Consider the following 24,106-nt stretch of genomic DNA (forward strand, 5'->3'; position numbering starts at 1 on the left):
CTTTGTACTTTATTAAGCCATCTCCTGAAAAGCTATTTATGAATAATACAATAAGTCTGTTCTCATTTACTTTCATAAGAATAATGAGTTGATGGTACTTGAAAAATATTTTTTAATGAAAATTCTGTAGATTTTTAGACAAGAATAACATCCGGAAATACAGGCTTTTACGTAAAGCCCTAACAGACGGTGGTCTTGATGAACAAAGCTAGGTTCTCAAATACACCGAACTTTAGGGCACCTCAACATCAAGCTGGTAAACGACCAAGTTGGTTGACATACATTCTTAGAAATTGTGTTTGCACACAAAAGAACATGTGTGTTTATTCACGTGCGCGTGTATGTGTGTGCCTAAGGTCACAAAAAGTATATACTTACCATATACTTTTTGTGACGTTTATTATATATTAGTAATGTAAATATAGGTTCCCATTTAAACTGGGTTATACCCATTTTCTAGATTCGATTAAAAAATTCATAGGTTTGAATTATATCATGTCATAGAATATATGTTATTTTTTGTATTCATATAAGTACTTACTAATTCTTATTAGTAACTAAGCAGATCATAGATATAAAAATACAAGAAGGATCTTATTTTAGTCATAGAATATATTGTATAATTATGTTGTTTTGTCGAAAATTATTATTATAAAATTTCAATCAGTAATAAGGTGACAGATAAATTTTTCTTCTTCTTTACTCTACTTCTATAACTACACCCATAAACTTATTGTTAAATAATTATACATTTTAAAATTACCTGTTCCGTGTGAAGAAGCCCTTACTATCAGACTGGGCCGGGCCACTTTTAATGAGTCATGAAAGACATTCATCTGCTGACGTAGCTTTTTATTCACTTAAAAAATTTATGTAGATAAGACTTATGAGTAATATATAATAAATAGTAAATGTATACTATAGTTATGACTAAATATATGGCGGTATCTTTGAATATTAGTTTCTAATAATGCCTTAATAGGAAATTGAACCCTAATGAATATGATTTCCTTTATATTATAAAGTAAATTCCCTTGCAAGAATTCCGCTTAAAACTCAGTTGAGGCTTCCGATATATTTTGTTCGGTATATTCTGAATGCTCTTCTTCATAACCTAAGGTGATATTCGAGTTTTTGGGATCACATACGAAGAAATAAGCAAAGATCATTAGAAAATCCGACATGTTAGGAATGCAAATGACTAAATTTTAAAGGTAAAATGAAATTTTATTCACCTTTAATGCTTTAGTAACATCATATTGTTTTTCAAAACTGGAAAATAGAATTGGTAGGGCTTTGTGCAAGTCGTCTGGGTAGATACTTCCATTTCAATTAGTAATATTGTGTTCCAGTTTGAAGGGTGAGTATGGCAGTAGTAGTGTACAGACACATTACATCTTAGTTCCCAAGGTTGGTGGTGCTTTGACGATGTAAGGAATGGTTAATATTTCTTAAAACGCCATTGTCTATGGGCAAAGGTGAGCCTTTACCATCAGTTGGCCGTTAATAGTTTATTTAAAAAAAAACTTTTACGACTTATCTCCTGAAGCCAACATTGTGTTAACCGAGTGGTTTCCAGCTTATATACATTTCGAGGCAATGTACAACACCACCTTATTAATGAATGTGCTTATTTTATACGATATATAGATAAAACAAGGAAATAACAAAGTAAGCTCTTTCGACATATTATGGTTAAAATGGGGGTGGGTTTGTTTTGCTCTTCCGTAAGCCACATTGCAATTTACTCTAACGGAAACACATAAAAAATAATCTGAAATTCTCGAGACTATTATGCGAAAAGTTACTGTTAATATATGTATTTTTTAAACATATATCACTTAAGTATTTTTTATATATTTAATATTGATTAAAAATTTGATAATCAAATCAATTAAATGCGAACAAATGTTCATAAATCATATCTGATAAGTAACATTTTTTTACTTTCGTGAACGCTTGAATAAGTTATATAAATACATTATCCAACTGTTCCAACTTTCTCTCTCTTCGGGATGTGTGCCGGAGGCTTGGAGAAGAGCTAATGTGCAAGCGGTTCCCAAAAAAGGGGATCGGTCTGACCCGGCAAATTATCGGCCAATAGCTATCACCTCGGTACTTTGTAAGGTGATGGAACGGATTTTAAACAACCAACTGATCCATTACCTAGAAGATCACTCTTTAATTAATGATCGTCAATACGGGTTTCAACCAAAACGGTCCACAGGTGATCTTCTAGCGTACGTAACGCACCTCTGGGGTGAAGCTATCGACAAGCATGGAGAATCGTTGGTTGTCAGCCTCGATATCTCCAAGGCTTTCGACAGGGTCTGGCACAGAAGTCTTCTCTCCAAGCTGCCGGCATATGGTCTGCCTGCTCAGCTATGCACCTGGATTGCCAGCTTCCTACACAAGCGTAGCCTTCGTGTTTTAGTTGATGGTTGCGCTTCACAATTCTATGTAGTGAATGCTGGGGTCCCCCAGGGATCTGTGCTATCTCCCACACTCTTTCTTTTGCATATCAATGATATGCTCTCTCTCGGGAACATACATTGCTATGCAGACGATAGTACAGTGCATGGTGGATACCACGGACGCGCAGTGGCTGGGCGAGCGGAAATTGAGGAGAGGCGGAAGGATCTTGTCATTGAACTCGATAGGACGTTAGAGCTCATCGCCAAATGGGGCTCTGATAATCTTGTTGAGTTTAATGCCAAGAAAACACAGGTATGCGCTCTCACGGCGAAAAAGTCAACATTTTCCCCTCTTCCCTCTCTCTGTGGTACTCCGCTGGTGATGCAAAGCAAAATCGCCATGCTGGGGATTGACGTTCGCTGCGACCTTAGTCCAAGGGATTACATCGAGGCTGTTATAAAAACAGCTTCACGGAAACTCGGAGTTCTGATCAAGGTGCGGCGCTTTTTCACGCCACAACAACTGTGCCTGCTGTACAAAACACAGGTACGGTCTTGCGTGGAATATTGCTCGCACCTTTGGGATGGCTCCGCTAAGTACCTACTTGAGGCCTTGGACCGGTTGCAGCGACGTGCCGTACGCATTATTGGCGACGTAAAGGTCACAAACACCCTTGAACTTTTACAATTGCGTCGTGAGATAGCAGCACTGAGCGCTTTCTATCGACTGTATCACGGCGAGTGCTCTGAGGAATTATTCTCTCTAATTCCTGCTTCCCCCTTCCTTCTTAAGTCCACGCGAGCTGGTTCTCGATGTCACCGCCTAACTGTGACATCAATTCCATCGCGAACAAAGAAATTTGGCAACTCCTTTCTTTGTCGCACTTCCAAAAAATGGAATTACTTACCAGCTCACGTGTTCCCCTCCTCTTACAACCCGGGTTCCTTCAAACGAGGCGTGAAGAGGCATCTTGCGGGCCGGCAAGGCGAAGGCGGCTAGTGCAGAACGTTTTTTCCGTCTGTACTGGCCGTCGTCGCGTTTGGACTCTACTACCACTTACCATCAGGTGGAGTAGAGTCATTTGCCCTCCCGGCGAATATAAAAAAAAAATCTATAATATTTTAATATAACAAATTATATATTAAATTACGAGTTTGTCAAACATTGGTCTATTGGGGTCAATGTTGCTTATGTGGTGAATGATCGAACGTCAGTCTTAATTGTTCTTTACGATCTGGTCAATTGGAATTCATGTCTTCTGTCCCATACACCTAATAGTAACTTGTTATTAGTTTGACCCAATTCATTGGCTAGATATTTAAAGACAAAGAGTATAAAATGGATTTATTCTGGCTTACAATTTACGAAATATGTTCAAATACTTTAAGCTGATCTTTTCAAATTGTTTTGTTTCGAGTTTGTTTTTATAAACAACTTGGTGGAATTGGTTCGACGTATCCACGCTAGTCTTTCGTAATAGCGAATTCTAAAGAATCTACAATTTTACGACAGGCTGAGGGCATTCGTTTACAAGACAGCATTAATGATAACAATTTTTACATCTCCCTCAAACCCACGGTCTCATTCATGACAAACTTTATTTCCTTTTCTCTTTGCGCTATTGATGTTTGATGACTATTCAGCTTTTGTTAATTTTATTTTTCACAACCCTACTGTTTTTTTTATTTTGTTTTCTAAATCATTTTAGTTTTTAATGTTTAAGCTTTACGGCTTGAAGTCTATACTACTTAGGGATTTATAATTTAACTATTGAACATCATATAAGAATAGAATAACTAAGATCATATAGTCCTACGGCCAGGCTAAGGCCTCGTATTAGTCCTACGGCCAGGCTAAGGCCTCGTATTATTTTTGGGAAGAAGCTTAGGAACTTGCTCCTACACGTTGCTCCAATGCAGGTTGGATACAATGTTGATACTATGTTTTCCACACCGAGCACGAGATGAATTATTAACATAAAAGAAGCATATGAAAATTCAGTGGTGCTTGCCTGGGTTGGAATTCAAAGTAATCGTTTAAGATTTACGTATCCTAATCACTATGCCACTATCACAGCTCTACATTATATAAACGGAGTAACGTGCGTTTCTCCTTTATTCACTTATGTGTTTAGCGATTACAATTTTATTACTATCCATTGTTTTTTTTAATCAATTGTTTTTTTTAATTTTTCATTTATTTAATTACTCTAAAATATCGTTTATATGTTTAATTGTGACTATTATCTATAGCGTGATAGCTCTTTTAATTTTACATTTTTGTTTAAAAAGAAACGAAATAGCGATAACAAAAGAAGTATTCGAATTGTACACTAAGACAAATGAAAATTATTGTTGAGTGCATCTTAGTTTTCTTAATAGTACATAATTTTGATATTTTAATTAAGATTGATATAATAATTTTAATGGTGAGTCTTGAGGTGGCGCAGTGGTAAGAAAGGAGGAATCTTAATCGATGATCGCACGTTCAAACCAATGCAATACTGTCTTTTCATATGTCAAATTTGTATTTATAATTTACTCGAGCGCGTTGATTATTCGCCAGTGGACAAAGAAAATGGTTTCTTTTTTTATGTTATAAGTAGACGGACGGGCAAATGGGCCACCTGGTGATAAGTCACCACCACCCATCCACCACCACATTGGCGATGTTACATCGCCAATACGCCACCAACCTTGGAAACTAAGATGTTATGTCCTTTGTGCCGGTAGTTACACTGGCTCACTCGTCTTTCAAACCGGAATGCAATAATACTAAGTATTGCTGTTTGGTGGTAGAATATCTGATGAGTGGGTGGTACCTACCCAGACGGGCTCGCACAAAGCACAAAACCTAGTAAAGGTTTTATAATATAATCATTTTTACGATTATAAACACACTGTTTCAGCTTTATAAGTGATCTAATAGACATAGCAGTTCAAACGGGACTCTAAGTCGAACCGAAAGTCATATTTACAAAAGAACGGGTCCATATATCGAGAATGTATGCAGACTACGAAATTAAAATTGGCTTGAAGCCAACATAATTTCATAGTATGACGGTATTTATCGGTTTAGATAGTGTAGTGTTTATAAGAATGGACATTAGTTTTGATAATATTAGTTTTAATATGAACCTCGTTTGATTTTTCATATAATTATTTTCGATAATTTATAATATATTGAATATATACCATATATTAATTTGGGAGTATAATCTTGTGTATATATATAATTATGTGTGTGAATCGTTGAATATTTATGTCAATTTTTAAAAAGAATCGAAATAAACAAGACGGCTAATCAAAAAAATTATAATAATTATAAATTTATGATGGTATTAAATACTTAAAAAATATTTGTTCGTGTATTGTTGCGTGGAACTAAAGGCAAAATTGTTGAGAATATAACAACTTATTGTTGTGAGCTACGTTAATAGTTGTTTTGATGTTAAACAATGGTATTATGTGCTTTGTAAAACTAAATATATTTATGTAAATAGAATATTCTGTTTGAAGAGCATAGTCAAGGTTTTCAACTAAAATTGTATTAATGCAACTTAAGCACGCTTATTGTAGATATGTAAGGCGGATAATATTATAATGTGTGTTATTTTCCTAATCTTATTATATAATATTTTATTGGGCCAAAGCCTCCTCTCCTTTTGAGGAGAGTGTTTGGAACTTATTCCACCAAACAGCTCTAAATCATGTTAGTGGGGATACACATGTGGTAGAATTTCAGTAAAATTAGACACGTGCAAGTTTTTTCACGATGTTTTCTTTCACCGCCGAAAACGAAATGCAAATTAAGCACATGAAAATTTGTTGTGCTTATCTGGATTTGAACCCACGATCATCGATTATAAGATTCACGCGTTCTAACCACTGGGCCATCTCTTCTCTTTACTGTACTGCACTTATTTGTATTATTATATAAATTCCTTATGGAGATAAGTCTTTCTTTGATAAATTTGTCATGTATTTTTTATTTCAATCTGCGTCGATGATTTAGTGACCAGCTTATAGAACTATAGATCTTTAGGGCCCGGGTTTGAATCACGTTGCACTATTTACTTCCAAACATTAAAGAATCGGCAACAAATTTCCTCCAGACGTGTTGAACTGCTATGTCATGGGATTGTGACAGTGCAATTGTTTAGTCCCCAACGAGGCTGAAGTCAGGAAAATATTATATGTAACCGATAATAATAATAATATTAATAATATCCTGGGACATTTTTCACAAACAGCCATCTGATCCCAAATTAAGCCTTTACAAAGCTTGTGCTATGGAAACCAGACAACTGATATACTACATATACTACTTTTCTTTACTTTTTTTTGTAAATACATACTTAAATAGAAAATTACACCCAGACTCAGGACAAACAGACATGACAGACACGTGTTCATGCACACAAATGTCTGTCCTGGGTGGGAATCGAACCCACAACCTTCGGCGTGAATAGGCAAGTATCTACCGATCACGCCAACCGGCTCGTCGATGTTATAATAAGTTTTAATAATACTGACATACGAATTCAAAATCATTTTATTAATGTAGTGGTATGACCACATTTTGATAAAACAACAGATGATAAGTTATATCCATCGCCCATAGACATTGTTATATAAAAAATAGTAAACATCCCTTACATCACCAATATGCCACCAAGCGTGGAACACAGGATGTTAGCAGGATATATGATGAGTGGGTGGCGCTTACCCAGATGGGCTTGCAGTCTTAACACCAAATTAAGTCAAGGTCAATACTGATAATATTTATCGGCTCAACAGTGCTATTCTGCAAGAACTACATTACTCACTCGTGAAATGTTGACAAGCGACTTACGATTTTAATGCGTGTATCCTTGAAATGTTATAATAATTATGGTCAACGTCACATATCACTTTTTCAATACCGTTTTTTGGTGATTAGGTGAGCTTCGAGTTTGTTTTTACAAAATAGTCCTACAGAAAATAAAATACTCTACAGATTTTGAAAGGCGTATATGTCATTTCACTTAATTACTGTCTAAACTTAAGCACGGAAACAGAAGAATATGATTATATTAAAGACTACTTAAATTATAAGCCTAATTTTGGCTGGCGTACTTGGGTAAAATTCGAGCGCTTACGTAATAACCCGAATAGTTTATTTGCCTAAAAATTAAATAGTGAACAAAACATACAATTTTAAAATTATAATTATATAAGTACCGTAACAGCCTGTGAATGTCCCACTGCTGGGCTAAAGACCTCCTCTCCTCTTATTGAGGAGAAGGTTTGGAGCTTATTCCACCACGCTGCTCCAATGCGGGTTGGTAGAAAATTATATACAATAATTATATAAGTGCGTATTAGTAATTATTGTTGTGTTAAAAATACATATATATGTGTAATTCATTTGTGATAACGTTATCCAAACGGATTACCCAGAGATGACGACAAAAAGGGAGTTCAAATATACATATGACGTGACAAAGACTTAACAAAATCAAAAATTGATAATTAAAATGCTTAACCTTTGACCTTCCTAATGACATGAAAACGAACAATTGAACCACATATGAAGACGAGGGGAGGTGAAGGAATTAAATTAATAGTTATAATTGGTGTTGTTATAAAGGAGTGATAATAAATGTGTGGGTGGCCTGAACAGAACTTTATAAACTACCCAACGAATCATCAAGAGCTTGAAGATTCAATTGCTAGATTTCACAATGCCACCTAGTGATCTGTTGGTCTAGGGGTCTCAAGAACTACGTGTATTTAACTGGAAAGAGTTCGATCCCGAGCGGAACACATACAGTTTAAAATTTCATAACTTTGTTTGACATTTTAATAATGACATTTTAATAATAATAATTATTTTTTAATTTAATATTTTAAAATGTAATTTTCACATTCAAAATCAATGATATTATTATATTGTAAAACATGAGTTCCCCTTTTCTAAGGTTAACATGTCCTCAATACCCAGCTCGGCTCGAACGTTTAACTCGCATGGGCTTGAAATATCTTGAGGGAACAACCAGACAGGAGACGTCCTAAGAAGATAGGTAATCTTGGTACCGCAAAAAAACATTCTCAACAGAACCAAGGCTACATGCGCAGAGATCCCAGTGAGACGGTTCTGAGCAAGTAAAAGAAGACGTCTCCCGACTTCAATAGCTTCGGGAACTGCCTCCGGAAACTCTTTGCGTGTGGCTGTGGCTCTCCGCCTTGGCTGCGATATTGCTCAACCACACCGATGCATCTGTTTGTCCATGGTGGGTGCCAACGGTTATCACGCATTGAGTTGCGGACGATGCTCGGGGAGATTTCCCCGACACCACGCTCTAAAGGACATTGTCTGGAGGGCCTTGGTTTCGGCGAATGTCTCATGCGTCCTGGATCCACCAGGTCTCAGTCGCTCCGATGGCACTATTTTAAATTTGACTAAAATAATAAAAATTAATAATATAAATTTAATGATAATAATAAAGTATATTTAATAAATATATATATAACATACAATAATTAGGAAATATATATTGAAACATTCAAGTGATTTAACCACAAAGGATTGATTTATGATATCGTTTTCCGCGACATATCTCTGAAGTGCCTAACGCATAGATACAAATTGAGTTTGACCTTTATGTGCTATGCGATGTCATTGTATTCAGAGGTCAAGTTATATATGTCTCTCTATACTTGATTACAGGAAATATATGAATAAGGACAATATATTTGATTTTAGTCAGTTTATTTTATTTATACAAGCCGTTATCATGTGGTGGATGAAATTCTGCCACTTATAGGTAACCCGCATGAGAGTAGAGATAAAATCGCATTCTAGGGACTATAAAAGATGGAGTTGAATTGCCTTTAATCTAAAATAAAATGTCTATAAAAATAATACAAATGTATAAAATATATAAAATCATATACCAGATATAATATATGTTATACTTCTTTAAGTCTAATGCCCATATACAAAGAGCTCAAGTACCTTACCATGAGTCCCCATAATCGAGTGAGACGAGGGTTATAAAGCTTTCTAAAACAATTTTTCCTTCGTTACAATGTAAAGGTACGGCAACATTTCTGACAAAAATTGGCAGTTATCCTCCACAAAGGTAATCTACCGTGAGTTTCGTGTTGTTTAGCCGACTCCACTTACCGAAAACATAATTGTATTGGCATAACGCCAGAACAGTTTCATCTCTAAATAGCTGTGTATATAATTTTATATGGCCGCTTATGTCAGTATCGTTTTGTATATTGCTCACTTTATATCAACTATTTTGGATGTGTAGAAATGCGTTTGCTTAATAGTTGGATTATCTTTGTTTTTTATTCATTAGTAATCCTTAAGGTAGCTTTTCCTTTGGTTCAGACTACCTTTGTTAATTTTAGCAACTTATTCAAACAGCTGATTTTAGGGTATACAATCTCACAATGTCCATGAAATATCAACTATAGGATTTAAGTTGTTATGTCATTTCATCTAAAATATCTCACTACTGACTCTTCCATCCTTCATGTAGCCTTTTAATTATTTTTTTCGCTGGAAAAACGCATTTACGCGTTTGTCCCACACGCGTCAAGTGGGACTCGCCAGCGTTGAAGGGGCTGGAATACCCACTAAAAAACTAGCGATACCCACTTTGTCTCTTCGGGAGACGTCACGGGATCGCTTGCGCATACTACCGTGACGCCCCGAGTTTATATAAAGCCTATTCCAAGCACAGGTAAAATGAAAAGAAATAACATTGACATTAATTAATTGACGCGATATCATCGAGATCTTGAATAATCTATGGAAAATTTTAAAAGATTATTTCATTACTGTTGTGTATAGCAGAGGAAATCGCTTGGATAATGTAAATCAGAGTTTTGTTGATCTTAAGTTCTTTTTTGATTGTAATAGGGAACAATATGTAAACGTTTTGATTAAATAAATTACAATATTAATTCACTTGATAATGACATGACATTATATTATCATACGATCAGAAATGGATTACGCTGTGGAAAAGGAAAGGATAAATAGGTAATTTTATCAAATGCTCTAATTGATTTTATATAATTTGAGTGTTGTGTATATTTTAAGATATTTTTTTAATTAAAATTGTAAGGCGGACCAACAGATGGGCCATTGGCACTGTTAGAAATATTTCCTTAACACTTCAATGCGTCACCAACCTTGGGAATGTTACGACCCTTGTCCCTGTAGTTGCACTGGTTCATTCATCCTTCAAAACGGAACTTTACATTACTAACGATAAGTATTGCTGATTGGCGGTTGGATATCTTATGAGTGGGTGGTGACCTATCCCAAGGGCTTGCACAAAACCCTGTAGTATATACATACCAAGCCCAGTTATGAAAAATTTTCAGGCTGTTACATTACTTTTCACTTCAACGAACACCTTCCTGTCAATATTATATAATTGTGCCAAAAGAAACAAAAATCATCATTATGTCGACACGAGTCTGATCGTGTGTATTTTTGTCGTAATTACGCACTTTGGATTTACCGCATATTGTTAATTGTATTATTACGAGATAATGAGAACATACTACGTCAATATAGAATTTGGAAATAATGTGATTTGGTCCTTTATTCCGTTTTAACCGCAAGCGTGCGAAACTATTTTTCGATGACGTACAATACAATTAATAAATAAGCAAGTGAATCAACAATTTTTTTTTTTTTAACTTGATAATTTTGCTTCGGTGTTGTTATACTAAAAAAATGCCCCAAAAAAATCTAATTTAGTAGCAAATTTTAAGACAAATCATTTAATTTCACGCAAAGCAAGTCTGATAGGGAACAAAATGAATTGACAAATTCAAATAAAAACATAAAGTTTATTTGATTTTAAAATATTTTTTAATTATTTGAGTTAAATCCAAAATAAAAATTTACCTTCTCTATAAATGGGCTATCTAACAAAATAGGTTAGTTTCGCTTGCGTAATATTTATTATATGTTTAGTATCCAGAAATGAATCTGATTTTATAAAGACCTCGAATAATAATTCACTCAATTACTCTTAAAAATCCAAATAACGCAGTTGAACACATTCAACAAATCACCAGTGGCGTCAATAATGAATCAATTACTTTACTTATCTGTTCACCAACGAAATGGCGGTTATCAATTAGCGTGCGTTTTTTTTTTGACAAAGCTGTTACAGGGCCTAGAAATATCCTAAGTATGTTTTATTTATATTGATAAATCACGGGTAATGTGGTTACCACAAATAAGGCGATATGCAATAATCTTTTATTATATACTTTTCAACTTTTTATTACATATCTATTTGTATACCCAATCTATGTATACATAAACATATATAGTATTATTATATTAATATTCCTATTAAAACATATCTTCCTATAAAACATACGTTTTAAAGACAATATTAATTATATAATAAAATATCGATAAATCACATTAATTGTTAACATATATTCAATAACTACTGAAGTTATTATTTTAATATTTATTTTTATGTCACTTAATACTTTTGCGTTATTGACCCATAATTATCAGTTATAAAAATATTTGCAGAAAGGTTGAATAAGAATTTGCAATATGCTTTGATGTATTTGTATATAATAATAAATAATAATAATATCTAAATGTTGCACTACAGGGCTTGACCCTCCTCTTTTTTATTAGAAGAAGATTTGGAGCTGATTCCACCACGCTGCTCCAATACGAATTGATTTATTTATACATTAAAATATTATCGTTCCTACTTTATTTTATGAGGATAAAGTAAATTGTTTTAAAAGTATAAACGTAAAGGGTATTAAAGAAAAATGAATATTTTCCTGCTATAAATAAAGCTGAAATTCATTTAACATCACCATTTAACCCTGTCATAAACTATTTAAACCGAATCAAAGTACAAACCGCTTTATTGTGTTAGCGTTGACTTTTGCAACGAGTCCTGTGTTACAAATATAATAATAGTGAAAAAAGCGACTAGTAAAACATTTGTCTGTTTTTTTTTTTTTTTTTAACTCAAAAAACATTTTTTTCGTAGAATATTATTTCGACTGTGAGTCCAATGTAATATTAAATGCTGACAGTGACATTTATTATACGGTAAGTTATTAATCGGTATTGCGTATCATTTTATCTGCCTATAAAAAGTTATACTTTATAATACCGCGTTTCGATAGAAAAGATGAGCTAGCCAGTATTATTTCTGACAGACACTTGTGCCTGATTATTATATATAAGATGGGAAGGGGTAGGTGTTATATTTAAAATATCCTTGGCAAACTTACTTCATACAAAATATCAACAAAATCTTTTCATTGGTTTACTTGTAAAAACAAACACGGTCAGTTACTTTCGCATATGTAATATTATAATAGATTTTAATATACATACATTCATAGCGTTTAAAATCTCGCGGTTAACGGTGTACGAAGTTATGTATAGCTCTGATATTTCTAATGTCTATGGACTTCCTGTATTTATACTTTAGTAAAAAAAGCAGTTTATTGAAAATTTAATTATAATAATTTTGTTTAAAATAATTTTATAATATTCTGTAGTATATATAAGTCGAGATGGCCCAGTGGTAAGAACGCGTGAATCTTAACCGATGAACGTGGGTTCAAACCCGGGCAAGCACCTCTGAATTTACATGTGCTTAATTTCTGTTTATAATTCATCTCGTGCTTTTCGGTGAAGGAAAACATCGTGAGGAAACCTGCATGTGTCTAATTTCATCGAAATTCTGCCACATGTGTATTCTACCAACCCGCACTGGAGCAGCGTGTTGGAATAAGCTCCAAACCTTCTCCTCAAAAAAGGGAGAGGAGGCCTTAGCCCAGCAGTGGGACATTTACAGGCTGTTACTGTACTATATATACGTATATATGGTAAAGTAACTTACAGTATGTTATATGAATATAAGTGCATGTGTTTTATGCCTTATACACATTATTTTTTAATAAATAGCAAAACATAGCTTATGATGAGATGAAATATATGTAATAACCTTTTTACCAGTATTTTTTTATAAACTTAACTTTATTATGTATGTAATAAAATAAACTAAAATATTAATATATTATTTATTTTATGTTTATTCATTTTTTTCTTATCACATTCTTCTCGTTGACTTCTAACTAAAATACTGCGACGGTAATTTCTTAAAATACAGTCAATAAAATCTTGTTTTTTTTTTATTTCTTGAGTAGAAAAAATCACAACGCTATACCGATTTAAAATAAACGTTTATGACAGTATTGATGATTTTGCTTATAATTCTTCTAGCGTTAAATGCGTTGGATGACATTGGAGTAAAGTATTGGAATTAAGTCCCAACCTTCACTTTAAAAGGAAAAAGGGATATACCAAAAGTGTAACATATATAGAATTTTAATTACTTAACTTAGGACCGTAGGATTAAGATGGTCATTTTGAATGGAATAATGTGGCAAAAACTGGTCGGCATGATTTCATCTTCTTATCTCCAAATCACTTTGAATAGACCGATTGGATGAAAACTAATAACTGTGATACTGAATTGTATTCAATTCGATGTAATTAAAAAAACACGTTAGCTTTATTCATTATTTAAAATTATAATTTTTAGTATTTTATTTTAATTTTTTCATCTGTAAATGGACATTACATGCAATAGTTTTCAGTGCTGTGCGATGTTATTGTTTTACTATTAGGATATTTTGAAAACCGAACACTATTTCCATAACAATATAATCAAGTAGGTGTCGTACAATCTCTTACAATAATAGATAAAAGAACATTGTTAATGAAAAATGATTATCTGCAAACTATCGTTCGCTGACTCAGTGACACTTTGCTCGTCGAGCTGTGTGGGACGGATTACCATTTGTAGGTACGTTCTGTATGAGTTTTATTATTTAAAAAGTCACTTGACTTAACAATTCAATAACTATATTTATTTTCAAATAACCAGATTTATCTGGTTAGCAATTTAGATACCGAAATAATTCACGAAACACATTCGATTAATATCGCTACAGTTAAGGATTAGTTTTAAACCAAGACGCTTATGATATAAATAGAGGCCGAATGCGTTCTTGGACGCATTTAAATCGAAGGAATCTGCATGACAAATACACTCCTTCTCGATATAAAATCGAAGTAATCTTAAACTCACTGTAAAAAAACGGTTGTGAAATGTCAAAAAATGATATGCGACATTGACCATAATGTTTATAACATTTCAAGAATATACGCATCAAAATAGTATATCAACATAAATCGCTTGTCAACGTTTCATGAGTGAGTAATGAAGTTCCTACAGGATAGTACTGATATTCTGAATATCCTTTATGTCAGATTGTCTGACAATTAAATATATTTTGATTTTATAGACATTCCTATTGATGATTTATTTATTTTGGAAATACCCACATATATGTACTGAATACATTAGATCGTGGCTTATGTAAATAGCGATGTTACTACTTATATCTTACATTCATTCAATTACTAACGGTCTTAATTATGAATATTATTTAGCGGTTGGTTATTTAAGGAATGTTGTGTCTTCTTCACTCGAATGTCAAAACAATAATAAGAGAAAGAGATCAATCAGTATTCAACTAAATAGCGGCTATACAAAAGACCAAAAGGTGAATGCATAACAGTAGTTCTATGAAGTCACAAAGTTATATTTGTATTATAAACTTGAGGGATTAATTCAATCGGAACTTCTATCTACTATTTAAATGAGATTAAATATAAGAATTTTAAAACAACTTAAATTTGTATTTGCGTAACACTTTCTATGCGAAAACAACAAAATAAACAACGTAACGGATGGCGACAAAACAAATGGGCTGAGTTCTAGAAGAAAATAATGGCCGCATAATGTCCCGAAAACTGAAGCCCGTAGAACATACGAGAACAGAAATAGTAACGATCTTACATTCAGGTTTTTTTTTTTGGAAAATAAATTAAGGTTAATGAAAAAAGACAGCTTTTTTCATTAACCTTAATTATTGCGTTTTTGAAAATTCATCACACAAATGGATGAAATGAGATCGGGTTCACGGCCGATATTTGCGTTCGCTTAAAAACAAATATTCTAAACAAACAGCATCAGATTTTTGATGACTTTAAATTTATGTTTGTTAAATCGAAAGTAAACTTATTGAAATCAAATATTTATTTCTTTTCGTTATACGTTGGAACGAAAGTAAAACACAGTATAATAATGCATCAGTTTTGATTAGAGCACTAAATATTCATCTGCTTGCATACACACTTAAAAACATAACACTAATTCGAAAATTAATTATCGATAAAAGATCTTACGGGGAGTGTGCCCTTTTATCTGATTTTTGCTAATGTCCGATGTTAAAAACGAATGCGATTACTACAATTGTTTCATCAGAAAGAACGTAATAAAGTTTTAAATTTTTCAATTAAAATATTCTTAATTATTAACTAATACAGTACACTACTGAAAAATAAACTGAAAGGCAGACTGGTGAAAGTTACTGGTCACTGGTATATCGACATATTGGCATTCTAAGAAGGAGGTCTGGCAAATGGGCCACCTGATGGTAGGCAGTCACCGCCCTATAGATACTGGTGCCGTAAAAATATTAACCATTCCTTATATCAGCTACCTTGGGAATTAAAATTTTCTGTTTCATATGCTACAGGCACAATACTAGCTCACTAATCCTTATAACTGGAACAAAGCTGCTTGGCGGTAGAATATGTGATAAGGGGCTTGTACCTACCCAGGCTTGCAATAAGCCCTACCATCGAGTAAATGATATAAAATATTCCTTATATCATTAATGTTCTGTTACGAGGGCAATATTAATGTCATAGCCAGATGTGTTCACACAACCAGCTAGTAAGCTAACTATAATAATAACTATTATTACATAAATACATGAATATTGAAAGATCTTATCCCATTTCCAATTCGTTTTTCTTCTATCTTTAAAAGAAAGACTTTTTTTATCATAGAGCATACTTGCGCAGACTCTTTGGCAGGTCATTTTTCTAATATTATAAAATTCAATATTTCATTTACAAACTTGGCAAATGACAGATATTAATGTGATTTCCGTAGATGTAGCTTTATTTAACAATATTCTAGTTTTAATAAATCGCACGTCACATTGATCCTGGATTCTAGAAACTTTGTTTTTCTCCTAAAATTGTAAATAAGGATCTGACCAAAATGATACCACCTATCCATCCATCTCCTTTTTATTTTTTTTATTTCTTCAAATAAAAATAATCAAAAAATCCTTATAAAATGAAAAGAAAATGTTGTCCAATGTTTCCGTCCCAAATCTTTAACTTTATCTTACTTATTTGTATCTGTGGTGTGTGGTTTAAGTCTTGCAACTGTAAATTGAACCAGCTTCAGCCAAGCCGCTTAAAATGAGCCAGCTGAAAATCTGCATACATTTCGCTGCAAAAAGTTCGTCTATTTTTTTTAAATAGCCTTTCGTTAATGTTTTTAAAACGTGTAACCATTATTAATTCATAATATTACAGCAGTTATTCAGATGAAAGGTGAACTTTTAAGTAAGACTTTCAATCAAAAACTGGTTCAAAAATTAAAATGATAACTTTAAATTTTACTTGTTTTTTAAGTGAAACATCTATTGGAACGCCTTGGTAAGATAAGGTAAGATTCGTATACCGTGACGGCAAACGACGTGACGCTCTCTTATGCCGCTCTATTCTCTCGTGTGTAAGTGGCTCGTATATTATATAATACATTCTGTTGATTCTACGTGTGAGTAACCTCATATTTGTTTATTGGCTTAAATATTTCAATAACCATCAATTACTAGGTACCCCTTGGCGGGCATTTTTTTAATTAATTAATTAAAAATATTTTTATTAAAAAAAATTTACTCTTATAAAATGGAATAGATTTTTTTTTTTATTTTTATTTAAAAATATTTTTAATTGAGATTAAAATTAAAAAAAAAAAACTATTCCATTTTATAAGAGTTCGCTCCAACGAATTTCAGTAATCATTTATTACTATTTAATTTATATTCTCAGTGAAAATATGCGCCCTGAATACATTTCATTCATCATAATCCGATTAGTTTCATAGTATTTATTTGTTTATAATATTAATTTGTTTAAATTTATATCACATATATTAATTACAGTTAAATTAGTGGTAATGTTTCATTAATACCGCGGACAATTTTAAATTAAAAAGACACTGACTTATAAATAACAGGAAATACACAAATAAGTATAAAATAACTCAATAAAAAGGTTTTATATTTATTTATTCATGTTTTTTTAAATGTACTACAAAACCGTCTGAAGTCTGTGCCAAGCCCAAAGAATAAGAACTACATATGTTTCATGTAGCACTGTCAACAACACGACATACACGATTACAAACGATTGATTAATATTATTTTTGTAAGTAACTTTTTTTTAATATATAATATAATAAGAGGCATATGAGACATATTACACTGCCTACTATTAATTATTAATTATTCGACAATTTACGCAATCAAAAAAATTGATTACTTCGAATTGTAATATCTCTGGGCCATAGAATTTACAATTAACAAGGTGACATAAATAACGGTCCTTAAATTTCCCACTACTGTACTTCTTGTTCGTTGCGAAGACAGTCTGACAGTTATTTCACCACGTCGTTCCGGTGCGTGTTGATGAATACCTGGAATACCTGGCAGAATGCCTACCGAAATTTTCACTGTAATTCACAGTTTAAGAAGCTAAATAATCAGCGATGCTAAGGTGAGATGAGGTGGGTGAGATTTTAACCGTAACATCATTTTTAATGAATTCTCAAGTTTCAAGGCATTATAATGTACATTTTCATATTCGTTAAATAGTCCAATTTAATTTCAATTCTATTCGCTTGTAGTATCTTGTTTGTATCTAGTAACTTCGAAATTATTATTTCACAAAGGCGTCTATGAGCAACAAACTTACAACTCGTAAACCACTTCTCAATTATCATTCCTTCAATCTAAGACTGTAGATGAACTGTCAAACCTTAATAGGATACCCTCCTCTTAATAAACATAATAACATTTTAATACGATATTGCCAGTATGATATATTTTTAAATATATAATATTAATAATAGTATTATATTTTTAATGTATTATATTTAAATTGGATGACGTCATGAACCTGCGATTACGAATTTAAAACTTATTCTTATGTGTCTATGTTTGTTAAATTAGTTATTATATACAATTAATATATTGACAGAGCACCGCACATTTTCATCGAAATTTAAAAATGGAATATTCTGTTTTTAAACCTGTTATTAACATAATGTGCAATAAAGTACATTTAAATAAGTAAATAAATTACTAATATTACTTACTTAACAATACTAATATTACTAATGATACTTGATCATTATATTTTTTTTTAGTAAAGTAATTTGGTCTATAGTGGCAAGTACATACGACTAGTATGTCACACGTGTATATTATGTAGTTTAATTTCGTATTACTGTAATTTACTCGTACGCATAATACAAGATAACGAACGATAACTGAATCATACAACTCTTCAAGCACCATATCGACATTATTATCGTATTTCTAATAATAAATACTTCTTTATATAATATAATTATATAATGAAATGTATACAATTAAATTAAATATAAGTAAAATGAAATCATTAAAAATATAATAGATTATGCTTTATTGTACAACAAAATACTCACAGAAACATACAGGAAAAAACACAAACAAAAAGCTATTAACATACAAAAGGCGGTCTTATCGCTAAAAAAGCGATCTCTTTCACACGACCTTTGGGTGAAGGACATGAGATTAACAAAATAACATGAAGAATTCAATAATATTTTCTATTAAATGTCATTTAATATTTTTGTTGACTCTGCCCGGGCAGAACGGTTCTGTTATAATATCGAAGGTCAGAACATAATAATACTATTCGCATATATAAATACTATCAATACATTACTAGAGCGAATTGTAACGGTGGTAGAGCTTTGTGCAAGCTCGTCTGGGTAGGTACCACCCACTCATTATATTCTACCGCAAAACAGTAGTACTCGTTATTGTTGTATTCCGGTTTGAAGGGTGAGTGAGCCAGTGTAATTACAGGCACAAGGGACATAAAATCTTAGTTCCCAAGGTTGGTGGCGCATTGGCTATGTAAGCGATGGTTGACATTTCTTACAATGCCAATATCTAAGGGCGTTTGGTGACCACTTACCATCAGGTGACCCATATGCTCGTCCGCTTTCCTATTCTATAAAAAAAAGAATTAAAATAATATGTAAAGACTAACTATTAATTTACAAAACGTGAACCTTAACCGAAGATAGTCGGTTCGAATTCGGACACGGAACACAGAATTTTCACGTACTTAATTCGTGTTTATAATTTACCTAATGCTCCGCAGTGAAGGAAAACGTTGCGATGAAACCTCCATATGTCGAATTAGAATCTCCCACATATCCTCATAATATCTAACCAAATTAGCTCATAAAAGTACTTTATTTAATTCGATAAATTCCAAAACATTAAAAACAGAGGCGCTCTTAGGCCAGCAGTGGAACAATAATTGGCTGGTTGGTTACTCTACAAATTTAATGAATAAAATCTTGTCTCAAATATTGCTCATAAAATAATTATACCAAGATATATAACTCATCTTAAATTGGTATTTAAATCTAAGATTAAAAGATGCTTCATTCATTGGTATATTCACCCTTTTAATTAGTTCACACTGATGTCTCATTTTGTCTACAAGTACGAAGTATTAACTTTGACCAACAAAGTTTCAAGACTGGTCAGTCTCAGTACAACAATGTTTTGTATTATGTCGAAGACTAACATTTAACGCTAGTTAGTAATTAACGAATACGTACCTAAACTAACAAGTGATCTTTCTTCAACAACTATAAATCTAGTTTAGACTTAATTAAAGTGGAATAAGGTCTATTTTTCAAGAAATAATAAAGAGGAAATTTCTATTTAATAAATTAATTATTAGCGAGGTCGCATAAAGTAAAGGCGATCATTGTTTATCGTAACTTTATTATTAAACTGCTATTTTTAATCACAAATAATCATTTAATATTTTATCATTTATTTATGTTATAGTGTCAAGTACCTTTCAGTTCTGCAGTTCTAGCTTCATGTTTTATATATTAGAAGAATTACATGCGGCGTTCGCGGAAAATCGAAAATAATTAATGCCTTTTCAGGACGACGTGTTTATTTAATCCCACGCGTGTACGTGTTGACATCCTGTAAATAATTAAACTTTAAAGAGTATGTAGCAGTTTATTTAGTTTAAGCATTTCAAAAATATTTTTTAATTCTAATTTCAATCATCCTGGTCTTATTTTTTAAGCCATCCCTCGTTAGTCCATGAGATCATATAATATTCAGCGCTATGTCAACGCTGTTATATTAGGATAATTTATGTTTGTTTCATACAATTTGTTATATTGGTTAATGTTTGGTGTGTATGAACAAACTCGAAACGGTAGCACACAAACGTGAAGTGTCAAAACTATTATGGGACACTAAATTCTGCTTTTTTAACAACTTGTAATAAATATAACTTATAATGTAACTACTAACAAAAAGTTAATAAAAATACTCAGTGCTTATCCGGTTTTGTCGGATTTGCCGTGCCCTCGGATCATGAGAGTGATGGAATAGAGTACACCTGTGTTGACTCACACACTAGTGCACTATATATTTGCTGCTCTTGGGACCTCAACATTATTGTATTATACGTTGCCATGTATTATATTATTTATTTTATGTGTTGTTTGGACAATTGTACTACCTACGTAATTAAAATATTTACTCATTGTATTAATTTTTTAATTATCTCTGAACATTAGGATAAAACCGATAGTTAACATAAATTCTTATGTATCAAAATTTAACTTAGATAACTTACATATGTATTTCAATTTTAATCAAAAATAAATTGTGGTGCAAAGGATATCCGATATATATTAACAAAGGATTTTCAAATATTTTCTTGTAGTGTCATATTATTCTTATACGAAATATGGATATGCTTTAAATGGAATTAAATATAATTATGTCGACACAAAGTGGTCCAGTGGAACTAATCTTAACTAAAGAGGATTCAAATCTGGTCATAAGTTTTCATATCATGCTTAATTTATATATATATATGCATATATAATAATGCCTTCCAGACCGATTTTGGCCACGGCGGCCAATCTCAAGAGAGATTAGCCAACTACGCAGGAGATATTATAAAGCACAAGTGTGTGTGCAAACACAGGTGCACTCTCTATTCTCTAACTCTCATAATCCGATGAGAGTTCAGGCGCAGGACCAACGGCTTTACGTGCTTTCCAAGGCACGGGAGTGTAAACACTTCCAACTTCCAGACTCCGGGCTGCTACTGAGAATTTTCTGACAGAAAAACCCAATAATTTTTTATTGGCCCGACCTAGGAATTGAACCCAGGTCCTCCGGGTCTGCGGCCTTATATCAAGCCACTAGACCAACGAGGCAGTCAATGGATATATATTTATATATAGAATGAAAATAGCGAGTTAACCTGCATGTGCTGGCTGTTATTCTGCCACACGCATATATTTGCCCAGCTGTGAGACATTTACAGGCTGTATTTTTTTATATATGTCTGCTTTGTCCTAGCTAAACTATATTTATATTAAACCCGTTCGTCTGTTTTTCCAATTTACGTCTGGTCTAATAGTTTGTTCGAGCTAATCTTCGAAATGTCTGATCTAATTTTAACGTGTGTGATATATTACAATCTGTTGAACATTGCACTCTCACGAAGAACAAAAACGAAGTTACAGAGCCAAGAGTAAGGCTATACGTAGATGTTGTACACATGTGTGCGCACAAACACAGATGCACTCTATATTTCCTCACTCTTATATACTATAATATTATAAATACGCAAGTGAGTTTGTTTAGCTTTCACGACTTAAATACTTCACGATGATTGTTTCATCATGAAATTTTGCAGTCAGAGGGCAGAAGAGGATATAGGGTATGTAACAAAAGCTTCCCACTCTCGTGGGTTAAGTTGTGGTCAGAAAATATTATAAATATAAATTTTAGTGGTGGTAGGGCTTTGTGCAATTTTGTCTGGACCACCCTGTTATCCGGATATTCAACCGCAAAACAGCAGAATTTGGTATTATTGTGTTCCGGTTTGAAGGGTGAGTAAGCCAGTGTAATTACAGGCACAAGGGACGTAACATCTTAGTTCCCAAGATTGGTCGCGCATTGGCGATGTAAGCGATAGTGAACATTTATTACAATGTCAATATTGGTTGGGCGTTGGTTACCGCTTAACATATGCTCGTTCGCCTACGTATTAAATAAAAAAAACGGAAAAAACAGGAACACGATTAATGACTTCACGTGTTTTCTAAAGCACGGGAGTGTAACACTGCTAATTGAAGCCACTGAGAATGTTATACCAGAATAGGTTTGAAGCCAGGACCTCGGAATTGTAATCTGGCCACTAGACTAAAGAGGCAATTCAAACGAATAAACGAATTCAATTATACATAGTTAACGCTATTGCATAATTTGTTTGCACTTCATTATATGCGTTTACCTACTTACGCATCGCGTTCGAAGTTCAGTATGTATGTACTCCTATGTAGCATTGACGCCGCACACTCTTATAAGTCAGACAGCGTTGTACGGATGTGTAGTAACGTGCACGTATGTGTATATAGTGTATGATTTAGTTGAATAAAATGGATTTTCAATAAGCTAACGTCGAAGGTAAGATTTATTTTATTAAGACTTTAATATAAGCTAGTTTAAAATTTTAATTATTTACATAGAAATGTAACAGAAATAAAATTGTAATGAAATTTTTATTTTTGTATTTTGAAAATGACTAGTTTTCGCCCGTGTCTTCGTCTCTGTGTCAGAGGGTGAGGTCAGATATTGGGTTTGATAAAGTAGCCTGTATCCTTCGTTGGGATTCAAGCTTGCTTTATACCCATTTAAAGCGTAATTATACAGACAGATTAACTTTCAAAATTATAATATTATGTATAAATTATAATTATGATTATTTATTAAAAAAATATAATAAAATATTTGAATAAACTGTCATCCAAACGTTAACTAGTAATTCATTGTTGGGATATAAAGAAAATTTCCTTTTTTCTTAGAAACTTTTATTATTTGTGGATATAATCACGAAAGGGGTCAATTTTAAACCAGCAACTATAATAATCCTAGACCTCGTTATATTAAAGTAAATAATATATTTATATTAAATCACAAAATATATAAAATTTAAAAAAATATATATATATTAAACTAAGAACATAGGTTATACAAGTTTAGAACTAAATTTATTAATTCAATATTTTATAAATATATTTGAAATCTAATTAGAAACGAACACTTACCTACCTTGCTCCAGAAAGTCTGTGTTGACTTTGCGTAGTCGGAAACTTGCTATTAATTTTAGGTAAACTTATAGATGGTTCTATGAAAACAAATACACAACACAAAAACAAATACACAATACAAATACACAAGTTACAATATACAAAATTCGTTAAGAATTCCGACCAATATTGAAAGATCTCGGACTCGTAGATTACAAATAGACGGAATAGTTCTTTTTGCAAAGTCAAAACAAT

General features: G+C 32.6%; 2 protein-coding genes across 4 annotated transcripts in view; both read left to right on the forward strand.

Moving 5' to 3' along the window:
• The window catches only part of LOC126773077 (putative cysteine proteinase CG12163), a 328,371-nt gene that overhangs the window by 60,268 nt on the left and 243,997 nt on the right, over positions 1 to 24,106 (forward strand). The window lies entirely within an intron of this gene.
• LOC126773060 (transmembrane protein 135-like) overlaps positions 12,455 to 24,106 on the forward strand; it is a 29,334-nt gene continuing 17,682 nt past the window's right edge. Inside the window, exon 1 of one of the 3 annotated variants that reach the window (XM_050493697.1) lies at positions 12,455 to 12,528. The gene's annotated coding sequence lies outside the window, so the exon portion shown is untranslated. Of the gene's footprint in view, positions 12,529 to 14,258; positions 14,300 to 23,130; positions 23,229 to 24,106 lie in introns of those variants that run through there. The other 2 variants (XM_050493699.1, XM_050493698.1) reach the window with 2 other exon arrangements.

The sequence above is a fragment of the Nymphalis io genome, chromosome 13, assembly GCF_905147045.1.
Source record: "Nymphalis io chromosome 13, ilAglIoxx1.1, whole genome shotgun sequence".
In the NCBI taxonomy this organism is placed as follows: domain Eukaryota; kingdom Metazoa; phylum Arthropoda; class Insecta; order Lepidoptera; family Nymphalidae; genus Nymphalis; species Nymphalis io.